This window comes from Anser anser (assembly GCF_964211835.1).
Source record: "Anser anser genome assembly, chromosome: 12".
NCBI lineage: Eukaryota > Metazoa > Chordata > Aves > Anseriformes > Anatidae > Anser > Anser anser.
Window position 1 is genome coordinate 15,085,374 of NC_139733.1, and position 16,497 is coordinate 15,101,870.

Consider the following 16,497-nt stretch of genomic DNA (forward strand, 5'->3'; position numbering starts at 1 on the left):
GTGCGAGTGGCAACGTGCAGCAGGGTCAGCAGGGAGCAAAGGCAGCTCAGAATCCTTTTGATGGGTTGTGTTGTGCAAGGCATGGCAGTTTTCTTCTCTCTGCAGCCTTCTGCTATAGTATCAGGCATGAACACGTGTGTGTCCCACTTGGCGCGGGGAGGGAGTGGGGAGATGTGTCCCCATCGGCTGCTCCCCATGTTCATGGGACCAGTGTGTGGCAGGGAAAAGCCCAGCACTAACTCTGATTTTCAGCGACAGCTCTGCAGCTGCTGCTGGCATTTGTGGTGGTTGGTACATAATGTTGGTGAATAATAATACCTGACCTGGTAGAACAAGAGCTCTTTTATCAAACACATTTAAAGAAAAATGACAGTCCGTGTAGCTTGTAATGGAATGGATGATAAATCACAAAATGGGGAAAAACAATTGTGTTACTCCTGCTGGTATGAGTTCCTGTTCAGAAGGTCCATATGTTATGTTTTTTGATGACATAAATTTAATGAAATTCTCTGGAAATGCTGACCAGAAGTCAATATACAACTCAGTCTCAGGAAGTTTCCTAATATCTTTGTTTGTTTTAGGTAATAGATCTGTTGATGTGTATCTCTCCTATTAAGTGCTTGATAGGATGCTATAATGAAATTACAATATGGAATGGTAGCTCGACTAAAGTGGCATTATCAGAAATGTCACCCCCTAACAAATTAGCAGTTGCAATGTTTGCCCTCTGGTTACAAAACCTTGTTCCTTTTGTCTTTTACTGTAACTTATAATAACAAAGCCTGTGATGTAAATGTCTGCAGGCTATGTTTCCAGTAGCCTAGCGTGAAACGTGTTTCAGTGGGAATATGGGCATGTGGGGGGTGTGGGGATCAGACATTTTTTAAAATTCAAGACAAAGGATTTTTGGCCTTGGGCACTCCAGCTGCAGCTTCTGTCAATAGAGGGGAGATGGGACTGTGTTTCTATTTATTTTTTCTTTTAAGAAAGAAAAGGTACCCAAGTATCTGTTTATGGAATCCACAATATTAACGACAACAAAAAACACCTACAGAAAAAGTGGTAATTAATTCCTCTGGAGATTAATTTGTGATGGAGAGGTTGCATATATCAAATGAATGAGGTGTAGCTTGTATTTACAAATTCAGAGTCTGTGGATGAAACAAGGAAATAAAATGAGATGTTTTTATTTTTAATTTTATTTTTAGTTGGAACTAGAAATTCATGGGGCTCATTCCAAAGCCCAGTGCAGAAATTCCCCATTGTCTCCTATAGTTTTTCTTCAAGAGGTCATCAGAAGAATTGCAAATTTAGGAAGAAATTTAGAAGAATCCCCCCAGCACACCTGAAAGCAATGACTAGCCCCAGGACCGCGCGTGTTGGAGCAGGGTGAAGGCATCCCGCCACCTCCAGCTCAGCCTGGGGACAGATTTCTGAGGAGTGGCCTCCAGAACCCTGCCCACAAGCAGGATGTGCAGCCTGTCATTGGAAAGCCCTGGCTCTGAGCTCTCTCTCCTCCCTTGTGTCTGGTTGTGCAAGCTGATGGTGTGACGTTGGCCAGCTGGTCTTTTATGCAATTGGGCTTTTGTCTCATCAAGCCAGCATGTTCATGGTTAATAATCTTCACCGTCAATTTTCTTGTGAGTCAACAGGTTGGCTTCCTTGAGCTTGCTCCTCAGGAGCAGAAATTCCCTTCATTTGCACAAAGGAGCCAGAGCCAGTCTTCAGTTAGGTGTAAGTGCTGGGTTTTATTTTTAAGATGCAACAGAGAAAACTTAGAGTAGAGCAGCTTAATACATAACAGTGACACTTCACTTATCCAGGCAACTGGGAAGTGCTTAAATACTGATGCCTGTGGCTTAATTATTTACCTGTGGCTTAATTGGGTGTAATTTTACAGAAGAGTCTGTTTATTTTCCTATGGAGAGGCTGTAAGATGCCGCTAAATTAAAATGTTACTGGTCCCTACCTGTGCCCCCTCACATCAGTAGAGTGGAGCTCATTTAAACCTGCAGAAACTTGGACAAAATCCTGTCTTCTCTGCTGTAACCAGGCTGTGGTGTCTGGGTGCCTGGTGAGCAGATGGACCTTCCTGGTAGAAGGAGACATGGTAGCAGGCTGACCTCCTTGTGCTCTTCTATTGTTTTTTGGGACCTCACTTGGTCTTAATCCCCTGCAAATTCAGTGCTTGGTAGCTGTTTCTGGCCCAGAGCTAAGAAGGTTTATTGCAGGATCAGATATTCAAAGTTATGCTCGTATTTGTACCTGTGCCTATTTGCTGTTTGTATTCCATGCACAAATCCCTGGTGAATAGAGACAGACCAGGAGCCATACCCTGGACAGTCATCCTTATTTAGACGACCCTTTCAACTTCAATGTGTTATTCTTGCATGCCTAAGATTAGTTTACTTGCACGAGAGGTTAGAGGACTGAATATCAGGGCTTTCCATTTGCTTGCCCCGGTTAGAGGCTAAACCATTGCATGTATCCAAGTGTGTGCAAAAGCTCTTCCTAGTGTTCTGCCAGTGTAAAGTGCTGTGCGAAGATGTTTATCTTGAATAGCCAAATTCACTCAAACCAAATGTGCTCGGAGACATTCTGGATAGGTTTTGAATTCAGAAAGCTCTGATTTTCTTTCCCTTGCCCCTCCTCTAGCGCAGAGGCTTGAACCAGGAGCCTCCTTTTGAATCCCTGTAGGCAATTTCCTTATATAATATACTTAGATCTCCAAGCTTCCTTGGACTTCCACAACAGAAGCTTTATATTATTGGTTTTTCACCCCAAAATGCTTAGTTTCTATTAACAACCTTACAAAAAGGTCATTGTATTACTACTTGGTGATCCCAATGATAAATGAAGCACATTATATGTGAAGTAAAGGCTCTATTTATCCTTTTTTTTTTTCCAAGTCCCAGTAGGTTTAATGCGAGTAGCTTTCGATGACCTTCATAACAAATCAAGAATAAACCTCAGTGCATTCTCACAAAGGTGAATGGTGTTGCAGACTCTTTTTGTTGAAACAACAACAATAAGAGCAACGAGTTGCATTAGCAGTACTTGATAATGCAAAAAAATTAATGTTCACTGAAAGCCAGGTGCCAGCACTATTTGATTGTTTACCAACATAGTCATAAAGAAACAGAGTTATTAAAGGATCTGAAATCACTCAGTAATTCAGCTGCTGACGTTGATGGATGGAACTTGGCTGTTCCTCTTTGCTAAAGCTGCTGACTGGATAAATGTTTTATTCATGAAGCCCAGGGCAGGAAGGGATGCCAAAGGTTTAAGAATATTTTAAGAAACTCTTTGAGATGTCAAGCAAGTTATCAGGTGTTGTTAAGCAAAGGAGCTGAAGTACTACATTTAAACATAACCGAGCTCTCAACATATACAACAACAATACATCAAAAGCCAGGATGCGATTCTTGTCTTGAGCAGTATATGGATGATGAGTTAGGAATACAAGTCCTTTTATTTCCTGCACCTTTGTACCTTCAGTCATCTCACAGTCCTGTCTCTTTGAGCATTGTTATACCAAAGGGAATTTTCACACATCATGTTGTGAATTTAGGCTTGGAAACAAATAAATATTTAGATACCGAACCCTACAAGGTCACATATTCAGATCAAAGACAAAATAAATGATGTGATGACAATGTTCATGGACATTGCAGCCAGGAGTGAATGACTGAGATCAGAGTGAGTGGATTCTGCCTGACCTCTTGGTGGGAGAAATTGTTCAAAATGGTAATTACTGAAAGAAGCTTTATCAAAATACAGAATAAAGAGGAGTTTCCTTCTGTCTTCTTTGACCTACCCACCTGCCTCTTTATTTAAGGGCAGTGTATGTCAACAGGGAGCCTATAGCTCCTGACCCATTTGGTGAGACAGTACTGGTTTGCAGCAGTGAAGGACCTGGTCATGTTTTAGGTGATTATTTCAAATACCTTTGAAATAATGCCTCTTGTTTTATGGGAATTTGTATGATTCAGGACCCTCCCCCCCCTCCCCCCCCCCCTTTTGAAAGGAAAGAAGTGTTTTGTATTAAGAATTTTAATGAAGAGATCTGTAGCCGCCCCACAAGCTCCTGAATGGACAAGTATTTGAATATTTCATAGTCTATATTAATAAGTTCTTTTAAGTTTCTGCAGTCTCATAACAGCAGAACAGATGAGCTCTTGATGGGACGGAACTGTCAATTTGAACATAGTGACTTTAGAAAATAGTTCTGTTTCCAAGTCTAGCCACATGAAATGTCCCTTCTTGCCAAGGGAGCAGCAAAGTAGAGTTTAAATGTGCCTTATTATGACATCTCAGCAGTATAAAAATTGGGAAAGGTATTAAAAATGAGTAATTAAAAATGAAGACTGATAGATAATGGTGAATAAAAAGCAGGTAAGTACTGTGCTCCCACTGCCCTTTTGATTTGCAGGGATTCAGTGCTAAAGACCAAAAGCATATTTCTCATGGGCCCCAGTTAAAATTCAAATCCTATAGACTGACAGTGAAAGCTACTGTCAAAAAAGCTGTCAAGTTGTATCAAAATAAGTCACTATATTACCTCTCTTTATCTGTCAAATGCATTGATTATTTTCAATGGAGGGAGCCCTCTGACAGTTGCTGAAACTGAAGAATTCTGTGATGAAACAATTTGGTTGACACATGTCACTATTTCTTAAACAGATAAGTCAAATGTTATTTTTGTCTCTTTCTACGGGAGAAAGCATATTTATGTAGTATTTTTATGAAGGATAAATAATACAGAGAGAAAGGAACATCCATTAGCACTTCACTTGCTCCGCTATTTCTGTCCGTATTTTTATGTAGCATCTTTTTAAAAGTGTTCTTCCTTGTGTAAATTCTTGTGTTCCTTTGGTGGCTGTGATACATGGCAGGGATTTGCTTAGATACCCTGAAGTAATTCAGATTGTCAGTGAACCATATTGGTGCCATTCTTGATCACAGATGATAGTTTACTGTTGACTACACTGAACTTCTCTTTCCTACTACTCACACATCTGTAGCTGTGATACAGACATTAGTATTCCACGAAATGCCTAGTTATATTGCAGACAGACAAACTGACAGGGACAAAATAAGGACTAAATCTTGGAACTGCTTCCAGCTTTTGGAAAGAAGCTTGGGCCAAGCCTCTGTCCAAACTCTTTGTGTAACTACTGCTTTTCACGTGGTGGATGTAGGTATCCCTGGTTCCCTAGGAGCCGACTTTGCTAAAGATGCCTTGCAGGACTGCAGAAGGGAAGGCCATCTCTTCTCCAGCTCAACTTTGTCGGGTCTGCAAACAGGTGAAACTGTACCAAATGAAGGATGTTTCCAATATCCTCCCTTGGGAGGAGGCTGCTGAGAGGCAGAGTTGCTGTGAATTACTAATGCTATTAAAAAGGTGAGAACTGGCTCAAGCAGCCGTAGTCAGAGAAAGCCTAATACCCTTGTACAAAGTCTTTATTATTCATTAGCACATATTGTGCTTCCTCCTAAATATAATTCAGGCTACACTTGTATCACATTAAGATAACACTAAATCTTTCTATAATTTGAAGGAAATACTGCTCCCAGCTGTTGTTGCTGAAGAGAGCTAAACAAAATCCAAAGAAGTGCTAAGGGAACAACTGTAAAACTCCAAGCGTGTTGAGCACCGATATCCTCTGGTGTTGTTTGTCACAGAAATAATTGCCAGTGAACCTCTACACTTGTGAACACAATGGCTCTGGGCCTGTGCCATGGGCCTCAGCATCCTCTGCTGAAATGAAGCCAAGGTCCCAAATCCTTGAAGCACTTTTGTTGGTTTTCAGGGAGTTGGGTACCTTGAGAACTGGTGAACTGGGCTATCAGGATCCTGGAATGGGTTGATAACGGGGGACCTGATGGTTCTTTCCTGTGCCCTGGAACATGGCACTGCTGTGCAGAGTGCTGCACTGTCATAATTGGGGTGCTGCAGCTCTGGGAAGCCTTTGTTAACTTTTACTGAAAATAAGGTGCAGTGGGTCTGACAGCCAGTTCTTCAGAGACATCCAGATGCCTAATTTTGGCTCATTGTGACAGAATTGGGTCCCCAAACTCCAGTGATGACCTGACCTGTGGTGCATGTCTCTGTTTACACAGAATTAACCTGGATGAAGTCCAGCATTTAAGCATCCTCTCTGTTGCTGGCTTCTCCTAAGGCTGTAAACTCCTTGGAGAGATGTAATTTTGGTTTGCATTTGTGCAGTGTTTTGCAGATAGGTTCTTTGTCCATGTAGCTGCTCAGGAACAGCCAAAATGACTTAATATTAATAACAATTCTAAAAATAAACACGTGTAAATATGGATAACGACATGCTTGGAGTTCTGACAGCTCTGGAAAGCTTTGATCCCACATTGGTAGAGATCAGGATGTACCGCCTCCCCAGATGACAGGCTTGGATGAAGAGAAGAATAAAGAGCTGTAAACATAGCCTGTAAAGAGTGCCTCCATTGTCCTCCCCAGGCACCCTCCCCCATTAGCTCCAATGATTTACTAAGAGAGTGTGTCTAAGTACCAGCAAAAAGCAACTGAAAAATTAACCTCAGCAAACTTACCATGTCACACCTGACCCCAGGAGTGTGTAGAGTTGGTCAACCAAGTAGAAGGGGCTCAGCATAAAGTAGAGAAGAAATGTGCCATTAAAAGAGAAGCGTGGAGTGAGCTGCTGAGTGGTGACAGCCATTAAAAGATACAAACCAAAGCATGGCCCTGACAGCGCATTATATTCAGAAGATAAACAGAGAGGCAAAAGCAAAACAAATGTGGTTGCTCTGGACAGATGGCCAAAAGGGAATCGCAGCATAAATGCCACCAGCCAGAAATTATGGCTGTGGATGGACTGACTGCCAGGGAGAGAAACCTAGCCCTTGGGCTGGTGCTGGCCAGAAACCTCGTGGCAGAGGGGAAAATCCTGTACGTGATCTGGGGGAGCATCTGTCCAGCAGCGCTGATGACCACTGGTGCTAATGAACTGAAGGCAACGAAGGAGCGTGATTTAGGGGGGAGTGGCAGACTGTGATTTTTTGCCTAACTGCAGATTTGGTTTCTCAGAAAATCAGATTTATGCTGCTCTCAGACAATTTTGCTAATAAGCAGATGAGTCAGAGAGCCCACAGCAGATGGGAATCTTTAGCTGAGGTAGAAACCATTGTTTTTTTTCCTAAAAGGGAAGTAACTATTTTTCTTTTCCAGAGAGCTGATCTCTGGAAATCATAATGATTTTTCCTTCCCAGCAGAAATATTGCTTTTTCAAATAACACCTAGATATACTTCTGGACTTTCGTCTAATATGCAGAAGTTCTCTTTAGAAATAAATAACTTGTGACAAGTTACTGTGTCATATGCTGGAGGAAATAAGTGAATATATATATAAAATCAACTCCTGTAATTAATAACATCCCAGAAGCCAAGGCCAAAAGCTGCAGCACTAAGTGGTGATTTGAGGTCAGCTCTTCAGGTATCTGAAGAGCAAAAAGCTGGTGCCTGTCTGTGGCTGCAGGAGGCTGCTGCTGAGAATTTGGGAATAATTCTCTAGTAGGAACATGTCTTATCTAAATCCTTGGAAAAGGGACTTCTGTCTAGGTGTGAAACTGTTGAAGATTCCCTTCATCTTTCTTCTTCCTCTTGTGGATGTTCAGAAACTTGATTCCCCCTAAAGTAATTCAATGCTTTTTTTTTTTTTTTTTGAGGGAAAAGCATCCACTCTATAGGAAGTCTCTGAAGGATGGCAGTGAGCATGAATGTATCATTATAAAAGGACATTCTGCATTCAGAAACCACATGAGGTCTGGATTTCACTGAGAGGGGTATTTCTCTTCATAGGCTGTAGAACTGTGTGGTACATAGGGTGATGAAGCCTTTACTGACATAGTTTTGTTTAAAATGTCTTTGAAGATTGTCATGTTTACCTTTCTTGAAAATTGTGTTACAGCAGGTAGAGAAAGTGGGTTTGTTTGGCTTAGTGCTGTGCATGTGAATAAACCCCTTGAAGAGACAGATGCTCCTTCCCTCCACCCGTCTTTGTAGTCTTGTGGTTCAGGTGCAGAAAGATAAGGTTTGAGATTCAATAATGCTTTAAAAATAAATTAGGCTCTTATTTATGCTTTAATACTTGCATTCTTTAAAAATCATCTCTCTGAAGAGCTTGAGTAATCACATATCTGGTCATTTGTGTGGTAGGCACGCATTGAACCTGTGCCTGGTATTTCATGATCATCTGAAAAAGAAAATAAGTAGGAAATAGGAGAAATTCGATGGTCAAAAATTCAATAACATCTAAAAATGATTAAGAGTTTCCTTCAAATTTACAAAAGCTAGATTATTCATCAAAATATTTATATAAAAAATGTTGCAAGTTAAAAGAAGTTACTATTAATTGGATGGAACAGTCGATCTTCTAATGGGGTAAATTTCAAGACAGAAAAAGATCTTGAGAGCTCAGTAGAAAACATCTGCTCAGGTCTGAGCAGTGATCAGGAAAGCATAAATGTGAAATGGCATGACATTAATTTGCTGAATAGAGGACAACACTGAAAATATGACAGTGTTGTTCTAGAGATGGTGATGTGGCCTCACCTTGAGAGGCATGTTTGGTTTGGTTACCCTAATTAAAAAATGATAGAGCAGGAAATAGAAGAGGTTCATTGAAGGGCAACAAACCTAATCAGAGGCATGGAAAATACTTCAGTGGGAAGATTTGCATGCAAGCAGGGACTGCAAAGGTTAGGTCTGTTTATTTTAGGGAGAACAATACATGAGATGTGCCACTGAAAGACAGACTATGATGGATATAAATAAAACAGCAATTCCATAACTCTTTCCTCCCTTGGATAAGAAGGAGACATCAAATTACATTCGATGTAAACACATTGAACAGCTTTAATAGGAAGCACTTTTAACCTAAGTTTTAATTAGCCTATGGGACTCATTGCCACAAGGTAGGATATTGAGACCGACAGATTGGCAGCATTTGTATGATTAGAAATATCATCTACAGTTAGGTGGGCTGGAGTTTCATCCTTTGTACTTCTGGCCATAGGCTAAGCAGAAGTCTTCCCTTAGGCATACTGGTGCATAATTCTCCATTATGGGATTTTACAGGGCCTTTTGAAGCAGCTGGCACAGGTTGGTCTCTAGGCCTTTGCTTGACTCAAGCACGTTGAATGCTGTGCTAGTGACAAGGACTGGGCTGTAATTCCTGGATGAAAACCATAAATGCAGAAGTTTGGCTTGTTGTTTTTATTCCCCTCTTCACCTTTACTGGCTTCCCTGTGAGTTGACTGTGAGTACACCAGCCCGGAGGAGGAGAGATTTTTGTTTCCCATGGAGGGTATCTATTTGCCCATTCTGGACTGGTTTGTTTTACTTTCTTTGTCCTTTTAATAGCTTGCATCCTTTACAGTCTTTAATTATTGCACATTTTGGACTTTCTCACTCCAAACCAGCTGCCATCAATAAACTGGTCTAGTAATTATTTCTCTGGCTTCGGAAAATGGCTATCGTGAATTCAATGGCGCTAGGAACAGGTGGACTGCAGAATGCCTGTTTGATTTTGGTAAACAGCATTACAGAATTGGCACTTTGACTTAGTCCCTGTAACAGACTAGTTGCACAGCTTTTGTTAATAAGATGCTGCATGTTTTCCAATGTCACAGCATACGTTATTTGTCATTGCGAGACGTTCATTGCCTTTTTTCTTTTTCTTTTGATAATATATGGAAAGTTAAAATGTGTATGAAACATCCGTGGGATGGAAATCCTTCCAAAATGTACTGTGGTGTTTTGCTGGGGAGAGCCCTTTGGGAGAAGGGGAGGGTGCAGATGGGCAGGCGAAGTCGGGGCAGGCTGAGCCCAGCGCGCAGCGCCGGCACAGATGCTCTGCTCTGTGCAGTTCCTACTCCATGCCCAAAAATTGTGCTCTGAGGCGCGTTATGCTTGTAGGACAGTTTAGCCTAATGGAGAGCTGGTAACTTGGCATGTAGGAAACCCGCGGTCTGTTCTTGGCTCCACGCAGGCCTCCTGGGGGAGCTCAGAGAAGTCACTACAGCAACCTCCGTCCTCTGCAAAATGGGTCTTGTGATCCTCCGCTTCTGTGTACAGGCTGCGAGGGCTACCGAGGAAAAGCGGGGCTGGAGATGGGTGAAGTGGAGGCCAGGGCCATGTCGGGTGCAGTCACCACGCACCTGGGAGCTGCTGGCTGTCCATACCCAGCAGCACACTTGGACTTCTGTTCATCTGCCCTTCGTACAGTCTCAGGTTTTATTCCACTTTCCCTGTAACCATCACTGTTGATTGGAAGCTCTGTTTTCCACTCAGGCTCTCGGTAATTAGGATGGGCTTTTCAAGACTGACACCTGCTAATGATCGGCTCAGAAAAGGCTGTTGCTAATGGGACAAGCAGTCCTACCCCTTCCACCTTCCCGAGGACTAACAGTGCCACAGATTTAGGGTGCCTTAGTTCCCTTGCTGCCCCCTCTGCATTGCCTGGCAGAGTGAGGCAGAGGCAGAAGAGCAACCTTCACGCCTGTGGGAGGGGAGGCAGCAGCTGCTCCTTGAGAGTGCTTTGTGAAATTCATCCTTCATCGCAGGTTCAAAGGAGCAAGTAAACAGACTCCTCTCTTACTGCACCTCGGGAGTGGCTGCGAAGTGGTGACGGGAGCTGCTGCTTCTGCCACTGCTCAGCATGTTGCGGCACATGTGTGGGGACGCCGTGCCTTGAAGGGCAAGGAAGGGGGAGAGACAGTCTATTTATTTCCAGAAGTTAGAGATTTGCTTCTTTCGTGTTAGCAGCTCTTCTTAACACAGCGATCTGGTGATTCTTCATCTTAAGGGCAAGCCGGGTGACAAAGGTGGGCTGGTATCAGCTTTCTGTAAAGCCTGGTGGATTTTAAATGGAAGAGAGCAATGTCCCTGCACACATCGACATCCAAGAAGTCTGTTCTTCTGCTTCACGTGCTAGCAGTGCAGCTGTTAAAGCTCTGGAACATTTTTGGACAAAGAGTGCTACGTTCCCGTGAGACTTTAAAAATGAATTAATAGAACATTGATTTAACTTACTGGCTTTTTGCAGTGCCTTTGTTTCCAGGCAGTAAAAAGTCTGCTTGCCAGTTGTCCAGCCAGAAGCCAGTATCTATAAAATCCTGCCCCAGGCAGTTTGTGGAGGGCCGTAGTTAATTAAGATATGTATTATCATCCCTGCTCTGGGCTGCTTGTGAGAGAATGTAAAAAGCACAACTAGACAACTGTCTTTTCCTCCTGTTTTGAGACTCATTCTTGATCCCACTGTGATTGCCAGCAGCAGACAAGGAACAGAGCCAGAAGAGTGAAAATTAATAGCGGTGGCATCTGAAATCCCCATCCGTGAGCTTAAAAACATGCCTGCTTTAGACTAGGACTTGATTTGCAGGGGGGACAACTCATTCCCTGAGTCTGAGTGCTGGAGAATTCATAAATAGAGTTTAAAGACCCCTGCTGCTGTTCTGCACAAGGCTTCAGACAACATATGGACTTCTTTGTGATCAAATCGGGTATGTCCTGTTGTCTGCATAACTGCATCTATTCTGCCATATGCATTTTACAAACTGTGTTCTTAATAGGTAAGGGTAAAATGGTGTCTTAAAGAGTTTCTCCTTAACCATTAAAGGCTTTTGATCCTTGATACACAGCCTTAGTGAATCAGAAAGCAGCAGCACTTTGTTCTCAGAGTCTCCATCTCCCCACTTTGTCGCCATCTTCCTCACATGGGTTTTTTTCTTCCCTCCCTCTTTTTGGCTCCTTTGTCATTGATATGCGCTAGAACATGGCCAGTCCTTGTTCTTCTTGCATGGACCTTCCCTCCCTGCACACTGCTTGCAGCCTCTTCAAAAGTGCAAAATGTCTGCGAAAACCCAAATGTCTACATCCTTTGTAAATGTTGTGTGTTGGATTGAGGTTCTTGCAAGGAATTTACTACAAACAGATATCTGGTGAAGGAAGATGGCCTTTGTCTGCAGCAGGGCAGGGTGGGATAACAGTGGTACAAATCTTCCCCAGTGCCAAAGCAACTGGGTACCACCTGGTCTGGTGTACCCACTTCAAGTGTACCCTTGTTGTTGAAAATGGACAAATTGGGAAAAGTCACTACTGGGTTGTGGACATCTGGCTGCAGTAAAGTGCCCACCCCACTCTCACAGACCACCAAAAGCTTGTCTGGTGGTAGGTTCTTCAGGCTGCTGTGGTTGTGTTGGATTTGACCTGAACAGAGGTGGAGGAGGGCTCTGAAGGCAGTCAGCGACTCCAGAGCCGTCCATTCCCCCAAGGAGGAAGGAGGTAAGCTCCTAAGCCCTGGATAAAATGCTCATCACTTAGACAAATGTGCGGAGATCCTCAAATCCTTCCTAGAAATAGGGGATTGTAATATTAAACATAATTATGAAATGTCTATAGAGCTGCAGCTACAGATGGGGCTTTATGACTGGTTTGAACTGATACTGCACCAGCATCAATTATCCCCAGTAAATGCACAGAGATATTTTTGGGGGTGGTATTTTCATTTTATGGCAGCGCTCAGTCACTCGCAGCCACCAGCCAGGTGCTTCTCCATTTGCACCCCAAGCATGCAGGGATCTCAGCAATGCAGTGCCTGTCCTGTCCTATTGCCTCAATAATCAACAGCTCAGATGAACATTTTACCCTACTTTGGCACCTATGCTGTCAAAATTACTGTGAATGAGGGAGCCTGCCTCTCTGCTACTGCAGCTGTGAATATTAGCTACAGAGTAGCACTAAATCTTGTTTAAGCTACAGTCATTCCACCCCGTGATGAATGTCACTACCTTAATAATTTGGGTAATTTCCTGCAGCTCTAGTGTACTAGCAGAGGAATGAATGTTAATTTACTGCTAATTTAGTATACTAACCCTTAATTAGCAACGAGCAAGCTCTGAAATATTGGGTTCTGAAAGCTCATCAAACTTTTACTAAAAAAAAAAAAAATCACCCCTCCCAGCTGAACTCTTCACTCTATTTGAGGTTATTAGCAAAATGCTCTGGGAGTGCTGTTCATTACCTCTCACTAGGATATATGTGGCTGGGAACACCCCCATTTACCACTCTCACTGCAGAACTCCATTAGGAAGATTCTTGCTCTTATATTCAGCGTATTCAGCTGCCGTGTTGCAATGTGTAGGTATGTGTTGTAGCTTTAGTGACAGGCAGGATTAATGGCACAGATTATCAGTGACTGGTGGCTAAAAAGGTGAAAGAAAGGCTGAGTGGGTCTAATGGGCTGGGTCATTGCTAGAGGAGGCAGTACATGGCTACATAAAAAAGCTGGATGTGACATGACTACATCTACTTTTTTCTCTGGGCTGTTTTGCCCTTTACAGTCAGGTCTAGTATGTCCTGTTCAATAGCCCCGTTGATTTTAGGGGTGATAACTGGCATGGTAAGGCACAGTGCAGCCTGACCAGGGGTCTGTGTGACTGGAGCGGGTGAATGGGGAGCACGTGCAGCGGGCTGTGCAGTGGTGGAAAGTGGTGGGACAGGAGGAGAAGGGATGCTCAGGAAATGGAGGGACTGCAGAAAGGAAATCTGAGAAAGATGTGTGTGTCAGCTGAACTGCTGAAGCCAAACCAAGCACTGAGCTGGGCAATGGGCCAGCACATGACTTATCCATGCCTCTGTGTCAGTGCTACAGTATTTTTGCACAAAAAAAGTCCAAACTGTCAGGAGAGACTTCATATTGTTGGAGATGAGGTTGGACAAAGGCCCATAATTCTGGAGGACTCTGCTAGTGTCCAGCACAATTTTATCTGCTGTGCAGGGTTATTCAGATATCATCTGGTTCGATAGCTCAGTAATAAATAGAAGGGCTTTTAAATGTGAGAAAAGACTTTACCTTCCCTGTACCCCTCCCAGAAGGGAGAGATGGTGGGAACTCACTGTGTTGCCACACTTTTGGGGACAGCTTACACACATCATAGCAACTTGGTTTCCCACATCTAAAAAACAATGAATTTTCTTGTTTCTGTATATGCAGGCCTGACCTTCCAGGTGCACTCCAAATGAGATGAGCTTCTTTGGTATTTCCACCTGGGACCCCAATATTTATCCAGCATCTCCTACTCCCCCATATCCCACTAGCCTTTTGGTTTCTACTTTTCACTTTTGCCTCTTAAGCTCCTCTCCTGGCCTCCCATCGGTCACCTGGTTGAGTGACAGGAACTCAATTGCCAGTGCAAGGAATGCCAAATAACCTTTGTAATATAGGATTCACGACGAAGATGGTGAAGGGCCTAGAGGGGAAGACGTATGAGGAGTGGCTGAGGGCACTGGGCCTGTTCAGCCTGGAGAAGAGGAGGCTGAGGGGGGACCTCATCGTGGTCTACAACTTCCTCGCGAAGGGGAGTGGAGAGGCAGGTGACCTATTCGCTGTAAACACCAGTGACAGGACCCGTGGGAATGGTGTTAAGCTGAGGCGGGGGAAGTTTAGGCTGGACATGAGGAAGAGGTTCTTCACCGAGAGGGTGGTCAGACACTGGAACAGGCTCCCCAGGGACGTAGTCACTGCACCAAGCCTGTCTGAATTTAAAAAGCGATAGGACTGTGCACTTAGTCACATGGTCTAAACTTTTGGGTAGACCTGTGCGGTGCCAAGAGTTGGACTTGATGATCCTTATGGGTCCCTTCCAACTCGGGATATTCTATGATTCTATGATTCACTGCAGTGCTCCAGTCAAATCTTGCAAGAAGCCAATGTGATAGTCTTCTCCTGGAAATACCAAAGGCTGGATGTTCAGAGACGTGGTCATTGCAGGTAAGCTACAGTCTGCCTGAGCTTTTTTGCTGTGTGTGTGGGTGACTGGTTGCAGATGCGGCCTGCCCAGCCATGCCAGGACCGCCATGGCTCCAGCTGGGCCAAAGACACCAAACTGCAGTGTCATGCGGCCTTGTCTCACAGCCAGTGCTTGGACATCCCCTGGCAGCATGCAGCTCCTGGCTCCACCTTGGTGTCTCCCCACTGCCCTGAGATCGAGTCCAGCTCTCAGAGTGGTTCCTCGTGAGGATTTCCCAGTCGGATAAGTAGAAAAGGTGTGTGCTGAGAAAGGAGTCCTTGCTCAGGTGTGTGGAGCAGCAGGAGGGCAAGCCAATTTTCACCCCTCCAGAGACCACGTTGTTCTTCCCTTCTCTTTCTGTTCCCCACTCCCTCAGGTCTCACCAAATGTCTCTGTATTTACTGGAGTTTCTCTTGTCATCTCCAAATGCTCCTCCTGTACCCAAATGCCCCTATTCAGCACCAGTGGACCCATGCCATACCAAACAAGGCACCAATCCATGGAGGGGAATCTTGCTCTCAATCCTGTGTGGAAGTGCGTGTTCAGGGATGCTGAAACATGCGGGTATCTCTGCCAGAGCTCCCTCTTCCCCATGGCAACTCATCCCTCACAGACTATAGTTTTGTTGAGGAAAAGTTTGCCATTGCCAAAGTAGCCATTTCATGAAATAGAGAAGAAAAGTGTAACTCTGATCTTCTCTTGCCCCCTGGACAGAAAGGGACTGAGATGTTGATATCTGGGTGAGAGGGATCAATCCTCCATACTTGTTTTGTGGTGCTGGCCATGTTGGAGAAAGGAATGACCATCTTTGTGTGCCTCTTTTTAGAAGGAGCTGATTCTACCCAGATATTCATTACAAGGAAGGAGCTCGGAGAACCCCTTACTCCCTCTTGTCTTGTTGCACACATGTAAGAGCAGAATCTGACATCAAAATTAGCACTTAAAATCCATTATTCAAAGAAGTATGCACTTCCATATTTATGTGGTGGTGTTTTGCTGCTGGAGCACTTCAATAAGGTCATACATGTTATGCTATATTTATCTGCAGTGTATTATTTAGACTCAGAGGGTGAGCTTCATCTAACCTGATGTAGTTGTGTTCATCTGAGTTTGGACACCTGCAGTTCTTGTACAGTCAGTGGAAGGAAACTGGCATTTTTACAGGTATCATTTGTTATCCAAAAATAGATGTCTAAGATAGCTGAGGTGAAACAAGCCCTGAAAGCTCAACTGATCACAAAGGACATTGAGGGTTCCAGGCCTACGTGGGTAAAGTCTGCATTAAGGGGAGTCCCATCCTTAGTCTTCTGCAGAGCTCCAGAGAAGAAAGGGCCCTGATAAGCAGGGGAAAATAAGGCTCCAGTTCAAGATGTGAAAATGTGAGTGTGTGCATTTGCAGGTACTGTTTCATTTAACAGGTATATTCTATTTAAGATCTATTTTACTGTGGCCCAACAGAAATCAGTAGACAAGCTTATGGGGTGGGAATTGTGGCCCCTGGAAACAGCAATTAAAGCAAGACTTGGAGCACAGGTTGGATAATCCGTGAGATGTGAGAAAGTCTGACATGATGTCGTTAGAAGGGATAGGGCAGGTTATTGCATGTATTAACATGACTCCCAGAAGATGATGCTGCCCTAATTTTGACACTGGGTACAA